Consider the following 7,838-nt stretch of genomic DNA (forward strand, 5'->3'; position numbering starts at 1 on the left):
AAAGAAAAATTACAAAAAGCTATCAACATGTAGCATGGGTGATGGGGGGATAAAGTTATCACAGAAAATTCCAGTTAGTCACAAAAGTGAGAAATGTTATGACATTTACGTGATCGAATTGAAAAAAGAATTGTCAAAGAGCTGACTGTCTCAAGAAATGCCATGGTTTGCTATTTTATAGAGGAGATTAAAAACTAATTTTTTTTTGTCACGTTTGTGGTACTTAAAGGGAAACAGCCCAAAAAGGTATGCACACCAGGAGCCTGCCCAACAGCATCTCACTTCTAAAACTATTTTTAAATTTGCAGTTAAGAACTCTCTCTCTCAGCTCTCATCAAATCTTTCATAAGAGAAAATTTCAGGATAAAAATAAATCAGTAACTTAATTACCATGGGTCTTTTAAATGCCTTGGAAGGCTGAAAAGGAGAGCAAGACAAGGTAACAAGGAAAAGCTGGACTGACAATGCTAGTAGAAAATTGTGGGGAGGAGTTGGGTGAAGCATGCATTAAATAAAGAGAAATCCAGGATGATTTCCAAGGCCTAATAAAAATGACCATTCCTTAAGTATTAAACATTGTCCTAAGGATTTTCACTGACATTATTTCACTTTGTCATCACCAAAACCCTGCAAGATAGATTTTAGCCCCTCATACATCTAGTAAGTGACAGAGTAATAATTCGAATCTGTTTTCATGATTCAAAAACATACAAATTCATGTTCTTTCTACTATAAAATGGGTCTCACGATTGTAGAATTTCAAAAGCTTCTTACAACTAAACAACAGTATTGTCATTCTATCATAATGAAATGTGTGGGTCGCCTGGGTGGCTCAGTTAGTTAAGCATCTGACTCTTGATTTCGGCTCAGATCATGATCTCAAGGTCATGAAATAGAGCCCCCCTCAGGATCCACACTGAGCATGGAACCTGCTTAAGATTCTCTCTCTCCCTCTGCTCTTCCCCTCAAAATAAAATAAAATAAAGGAAAGTCTGATAACTTCCAAAAGAAGTCTTTCTTCCTCTTCAAAACCCCAAAAAGAAAGAGCTAAGATTCTCTGATGCTAAAACAGGATTTGGGTATGTAGTAAATCTTCATCCCATATGTCTAATAAAACTAATTACCTTCATTCACCCTAATTCCCAATCCGGAGGGACCCTACAGAATTCCTTGGAACTGAAACAAAAACAGAATTCTAGAGTAACAACAAATACCCATCAAGCTTCCATAACCTGACTAGCTTTACCCTACCAAATTTCAGCAACTAGAGCTAGAAACTGTGGGATCCCACAACCCAAGATTGTAAAGGGCTAAGAAAAGACTTCCTTCATTTAAACAGAAGGAATTTGCCTCGATCTGAGGCAGATTCTCTATGACTAAAATGATTAAATCACAGTATCTACATACCCAGTCCCATTCCCAAGCTTAATAACTAATCTACTTATAAGGCTAGATCCATAGGTGGGGTTGCCATGGCAATAAAAAACTGGTGCCATATTTCATCATGTTGTCAATCTCTATAATCGGATGTCATCTGATATAATCAGTTAATGATACGCAAGTACGGTATTACAGACAAGGAAATAAAGCATGGCTACCTAATCCAAAGATACCTATTTGGAGTAAATAAGTTTTCCATTATTATTGCTTATATATATTGCTTTGTGAATTTTAGGTCTGCAATACTTTTGATATTTATAAAAAGGAATGTTTAAAGCACTGTTTTCCTTTATTTTTTGTTTTTTTTTTTTGCTTTTAAGATTTTATTTATTTATTTGACAGAGAGAGGGAGAGAGAGCGAGAGCAAGAACACAAGCAGGGTGAGTGGGAGAGGGAGAAGCAGGCTTCCTGCCAAGCAGGGAGCCCAACGTGGGGCTCGATTAGAACCCTGGGATCGTGACCTGAGCCGAAGGCAGACGCTCAACGACTGAGCCCCCCAGGCGCCCCTTTTTTTGTTTTTTTTTTTTAAGATTTTATTTATTTTTGTGAAAGAGAGAGCATGAGTGCGCCTGCATGGGGTGGGGAGAGCGCAGTGGGAGAAACAGACTCCCCGCTGAGCAGGGAGCCCTACCAAAGGCTCCATCCCCAGGACCCTCAGATCATGACCTGAGCAGAAGGCAGACACTTCACCGACTGAGCCACCAAGGCGCCCACTGTTTTCCTTTTCATGATACCTTTGCCACCTAATGAAAACAGTAAAACTTACCAACATTGACCAGTAAAACTTTAGGGAAGTGACAAATTTAATACACTGGGTTTTTTTACCTGTATTTTTCCTAGTATGAATATTAGGACACAGAATTCTGAATTACACTATTAGTTTTGATTTAAGGAAGAATATGAAATGTCCACTTTCAACTGAAAGACTACAGTAGTAAAACTATGTATACATAGTATGGAGTCAACAAATATTTAAGTGAAAGGCGCCTGAGTGGCTCAGTCGTTAAGCATCTGCCTTCAGCTCAGGTCATGATCCCAGGGTCCTGGGATGGAGCCCCACATCGGGCTCCCTGCTCAACAGGAAGCCTGCTTCTCCCTCTCCCACTCGCCCAGCTTGTGTTCCCTCTCTTGCTATCTCTCTTTCTGTCAAATAAATAAATAAAATCTTAAAAAAAAAAAGATGCTATTCAAATAAACCAGGTGATAGTTTTCATGGTATTAGAACAAAAACTATTTATTTATACAGTATATTTATATGGTGCCTTCTCTCCAAATAATAATAGTATTTGTTAAGTACAGGCACTCAGCAGATATGACAATGCTGAGTTTCAATTCATTCACAAAGGGAAAAAAAAATTCCAAATAATTAAACTAGCTTCCAAACTATGTTATATTTGTTACCTTGATCAAACTAGTACTAGAAAAGTAAACAGCCATCTGCGACAGATTGTTCCAGCTCCTTAAAATAAAATCTGGGAACCATGAGTAAAAATAGTCCAGCTAACATTGGTGATTCTGTGTAAGTACATTCAACTACTATGCCCAATCACTAGGTCTCAGAAATTCAATTTTAATTCTATTGTAAAAGGAAGAAATATGACAAGGAGAGAATTTTGATGCATTTCTATTGCATACTTGTTCTACCTTACATCTAATCAAGATCAACTATCCTAGGGATGCCTGGGTGGCTCAGTCGGTTAAGCGTCTGCCTTCAGCTCAGGTCATGATCCCAGGGTCCTGAAATTGAGCCCCTTGTTGGGCTTCCTGCTCAGCAGGGAGCCTGCTTCTCCCTCTCCCTCTGCCCCTCCCCCCTGCTCATGCTCTGTGTCTCTCTCTCTCAAATAAATAAATAAAATCTAAAAAAAAATCAACTATCCTAATATTCCCCTTTTGGAACTAGTACTGGCTTAGTATATGGTAGTCCCCTGCTAATCCACCCACAGTCCAGAAGCAGATGATCCTCCTTCTGATGTATAGTCAGAACATCAATAGTAACCCAAGGCTACATCACATCGCCTACATCATTCACCTCTTTTCATCTCATCACATAGGCATTTTATCATCTTGATAAAATGATAAGAAGTCATCACAAGAATGAATTCAGCACAATAAGATAATTTGAGAGGAGAGACCACATTCTCATAACTTTATTACAATATACTGTTTTAATTGTTCTATCTTATTATTGTTGTTAAACTTTTATTATGCCTAATTTATAAATTAAACTTTATTGTAGGTATGTACTCATAGAAAAAAACAGTATATATCATTTCAGTACGATCCATGGTTTCAGGCATCCACTGGGGGTCTTGAAATGTATCCCCCTCAGATAAGAGGGGATTACTGTACTTCTTTCTAGGCTTACTTTTTTCTCCATTCAAAATAATGCATGCAAAATCTTTCAGAAAATACGAAAAGAGCAAATGCATAAATGAAAACGCATAATTTGCATTTATGGGCAAATATGGGGAAAAGCCAGAGAGCCAGCATGGGACAGTCCAAAAATCAAACATGGAAAAGGGAAATAATCAAATGTTTAATAATGTTAGTAAAACTTTATGATAAAGATGCAAACATCAAATTAGGTTTCATAAATGAAGTATGCTAAAAGGAACTATCAGCCAATCTAAAATACACAGCATGATCTAAATCTATGACAAATATACTAAAGAATATAAATATACATCTTGAATAAGTCTTAGTCATAATAGATTATCTTGAATTCCCTTATCAACAAATGTACATAAAAATGAAAGAAGTATTTGATTATATGAGCTATGTGATTTATAGAATGGCAGAAAGTTTGGCTTACAGAACAAAATAATTGTTTCAAATACAAGAGACGATTATTATTCTTTTTTCTTCTTTTTTTTAGGGGGGAGGGGCAGAGGAAGAAGGAGGGAATCTTAAGTAGGCTCCACACCCAGCACATGAGCCTGACACAGGGCTCCATCTCACAACCCTGAGATCATGAACTGAGCTGAAATCATGAGTTGGACGCTTAAATGACTGAGCCACCCAGGGGCCCTCTTATTCTTTATACTTTACACATAAATATGATTTGATATGTAATATATATGAAACAATGTTAAGTGTGACAAAAATCTGAGCCAACGATTATTGATGGAAGTGGTAAAATATACACATTCATCCAATCCATTTTTGTTACTTTTTAAAATAAAATAGATCATAAAAGTATGAATTAGGCAGGAAAAACAGACAATTTCTCCTCATTTTCCTTGAGAAAGTTAGCAGTAAAGATTTACTGGTGCTTTTAAAGAGATGGTATGTAGATGTCTGTGTGTGGTGTACTCTCTTTAAAAGCACCAGTAAACATTTATTGCACACTATGTACACACACACACACACACACACCCCAAATTACTTGAAAGTAACTTTTTATCTCTAAAGTCCCCCCAAAACCAACCTCCATCACAAATATTTCCTTAACCACATAGAAAGTACTGATACTCTTCTACTCATAATCCCAGAGATAAATTACAAAAATAAATCCCATAAAAGAAATGGTCATACTATAAGTAACTGTATTTTTGTTATATCTGTAGGCTTAATATTTGTGTCTTACTACTTACTTATTGAATTGAAACTCAACTCTTCCACTTGCCAGCTAAATCTGATTCTTGACTGTCCTATGCAAGTTATTGAACATCTCTGTTTCAGTTTCTCATCAGTAAAATGTAAATAACAGGACATCCTTCACAGGGTGCTGAAACTGATTAAAACGTGTATAACAGGACTGGCACAGAGTAAGGGCTATATAAGGGTGAGCATTAAAACTAGTACTTCTAGTAATAGTACTCCATCTTCCCAAACATATTAAAAACGTTCTGAACAATTTGAATTACTGATTAAAATTAGATACTATCAAAAACAGACATTAAATCTGAAGCCTGACTAACAGTAAGTTTAAAGCCCTGCAACTCGGAAAAGAATAGATCATTAACAGATCCACATAACCACCCTGTCAAGAACAATCGGAGGAGAGTGGTTTTCCCAAGTGCAACTATCAATTTCTTCCCTTACACAAGGGGGCAGTGATAACAAGAAAAGAATGGGGCTCTGCAACACCTCTTCCTACAGACAGTAGGGGGTGGCAGTACATATGGCTTACAGTCAGAACAAAACAGGAAGACCCAACAGAACTGCTCTTTATTCTCCTCTGGCCCTCTCCTCTCTGCTTTAGCCCCAACATAGCCTCAAGATGAGGGATGTATCTCTAGAAAACACTAAAACCCAGTATTAATCACCAAGTAAAATCCAGTTTTGTCTTTAAAGCAAATGATCCCTCAGTGGCTGAATGTGGATGCAGGAAGAAACCCATAGTATGAATTTTCAGATTATCTAGCAAATTACTTACTGTTATTATAAGAACAACATTCTTCAGGCAAGTCATTCAATTTCTCTACAATAATCACAACATAAAATACTAAAATCTCAATCATTAACTATATTCTAATGAACACAGCCAGATATTTCTGCTTGTTTCATACCAGACACTCATTGAATGTACATATGTAACTTATATTACACAGCTCATTGAACTATCTTTTGTTACTCCTGAAATTCCAGCTATTTTCTGACAATCCTCTCAAAACACAGATGTTCTTCTTAAATGGAAGTCACAATGTTTCGCAGCATGTGGGTAATTTCATATACAAAGACAGAAACAGAGAGATAGAGAAAGAATATTTAATATTTTATTCTTGTGCTCACATTCCTAAGATGATGTACCTGGGAAATGCTGACAGTATCCATGTTGCTGCTTTTTATGCTACATTTACTGTATTCAATTTTTTCCCCATTTTGCCACCCCAACACCAAGAACATGCAAGAATAGATCACTACTGTCATTCACTGTAATTAACCACTGCAACAGCTTTTGGCTCCAACCCCTCAAAATGCCTGAAAATTTATCCCTTTTGTTCACCATATTGTTTTGTTTTCCTCATTCCAGATATTTTCACCTGTGTGAAAATGAAGACAGGGGCACACAGGAAAAAAAAATCCCTTTGCCTAATGATCTTGAACTCAGAATTATGATCAAGATGTGGTGTTTTTCTGTTTATTGTTTTTCTTTTCCTGGAGAGGAGCAGAGAACAGAAAGACACCCGAAACACCAAATCTTCCTAATGTTTATTATCATTGTTTATGTTTTGTGAAACCCATTTTACACAACTGAAATAAAAGACAGGATACAATTATAACAGTGCTTCTCTCCAAGCTGACGGCAAAACCTGGAATTATTTTAGCCTTATTTTTTCTTTCCCATCTCACAACCAGACACAATATGCTTTTTTTCTTTCACGTGGGTACGTACTATCTCTATCTCAAAAAATAGCATATCATAGCTCCTCTCGATTTCCTGTGATAAAATATCTAGCAATGAGCCTTATTAATCTTTTCTTACACTACATCTCCTTTCCCAGAGGGATTGTTAATATCGCACACAACACTTCTACCATGAATTTCAGTGCCACACAGGCCAATCCACCCTGCGCCTTACCTGGCACATTTCACAACTACTTTTTATGCTGCATTCTGGGGGCACATTTTGCAACTCGTTCTGCACCACATTGCCTGCCACGTTTAGCAATCTGCCTCGCATCTCATCCTGGGTCCCCGTCATCTAGAGGCTCTCTCGGTACCAAATTCCATGACACCTTCGGTGACACCGAAGTGACCGTCCCCGGCCCCATCTGAAGCCACCCTGAGTGCCACATTTGGAGCCAACCTTCCCCACACCTTGGACACCGGAGGCACTTCGCTGCCCGTTCCGCTGCTTCCCTGCTCGCCCCCGCCCCTCTCCCTGGAGCCGAGGCATTGGAGGCGAACGCCCCTGTCACTGAGGCGACCCCTCCTTCCGCCGCTCCCCGGGTCTCTTACCTGCCGCTCTGAGGGGCTCGCTGCAACTCCGGGTCAAGCCCCAGCCCCCGGGATCCCCAGTGAGGACCGCGCCGCCAGCCGGCGCCGCCCGCGATTCCCAGAGCACCTCGCTGCGCTCCGACGCCCGCGGTGGGTCTGCGCCCCGGAAAGGCGCGGCGGGGCCTCGCGGCGGGCAAGCGCAGCCCGCGGCGGTCCTCTTGTCAGCGGCGGCGCGGGTGCAGGCTCTCGCCCCTCAGCGCGGCGGCGGCGGCGGCGGCGGCGGCAGCGGCGGCGGCGGTGGCGGCGGCGGACGCCTTGCTCCGCCTCGCGCGCGGCACAGCCGGGAGGTGAGCGCGAGGGGGATGGGATCGGGGGCGGGGCCGCCCGGAGGAGGCGCGGAGGGCGGCGGCGGGAGGGCAGCGCCGGCAGCCCCGAGCCCGGCGCTCGGAGAGCTCGCAGCTTCCCCCGCCCGACGGGCGGCTCGCGCGAGGCGGCTGTGCCAGCGGGCCCCGCCG

At 40.8% G+C, this 7,838-nt stretch overlaps 1 protein-coding gene across 1 annotated transcript in view; it reads right to left on the reverse strand.

The window, feature by feature from the left end:
* Positions 1 to 7,420, reverse strand: part of TANC2 (tetratricopeptide repeat, ankyrin repeat and coiled-coil containing 2) — a 347,897-nt gene extending 340,477 nt beyond the window's left edge. Inside the window, exon 1 of the mRNA XM_028087521.2 lies at positions 7,345 to 7,420. The gene's annotated coding sequence lies outside the window, so the exon portion shown is untranslated. The remainder of the gene's footprint in view (positions 1 to 7,344) is intronic.
* Between the last annotated feature and the right edge of the window lie 418 nt (positions 7,421 to 7,838).

The sequence above is a fragment of the Eumetopias jubatus genome, unplaced genomic scaffold, assembly GCF_037043125.1.
Source record: "Eumetopias jubatus isolate StellerSeaLion01/CBP00866 unplaced genomic scaffold, mEumJub1_p1.0 scaffold_10, whole genome shotgun sequence".
Classification (NCBI taxonomy): Eukaryota; Metazoa; Chordata; class Mammalia; order Carnivora; family Otariidae; genus Eumetopias; species Eumetopias jubatus.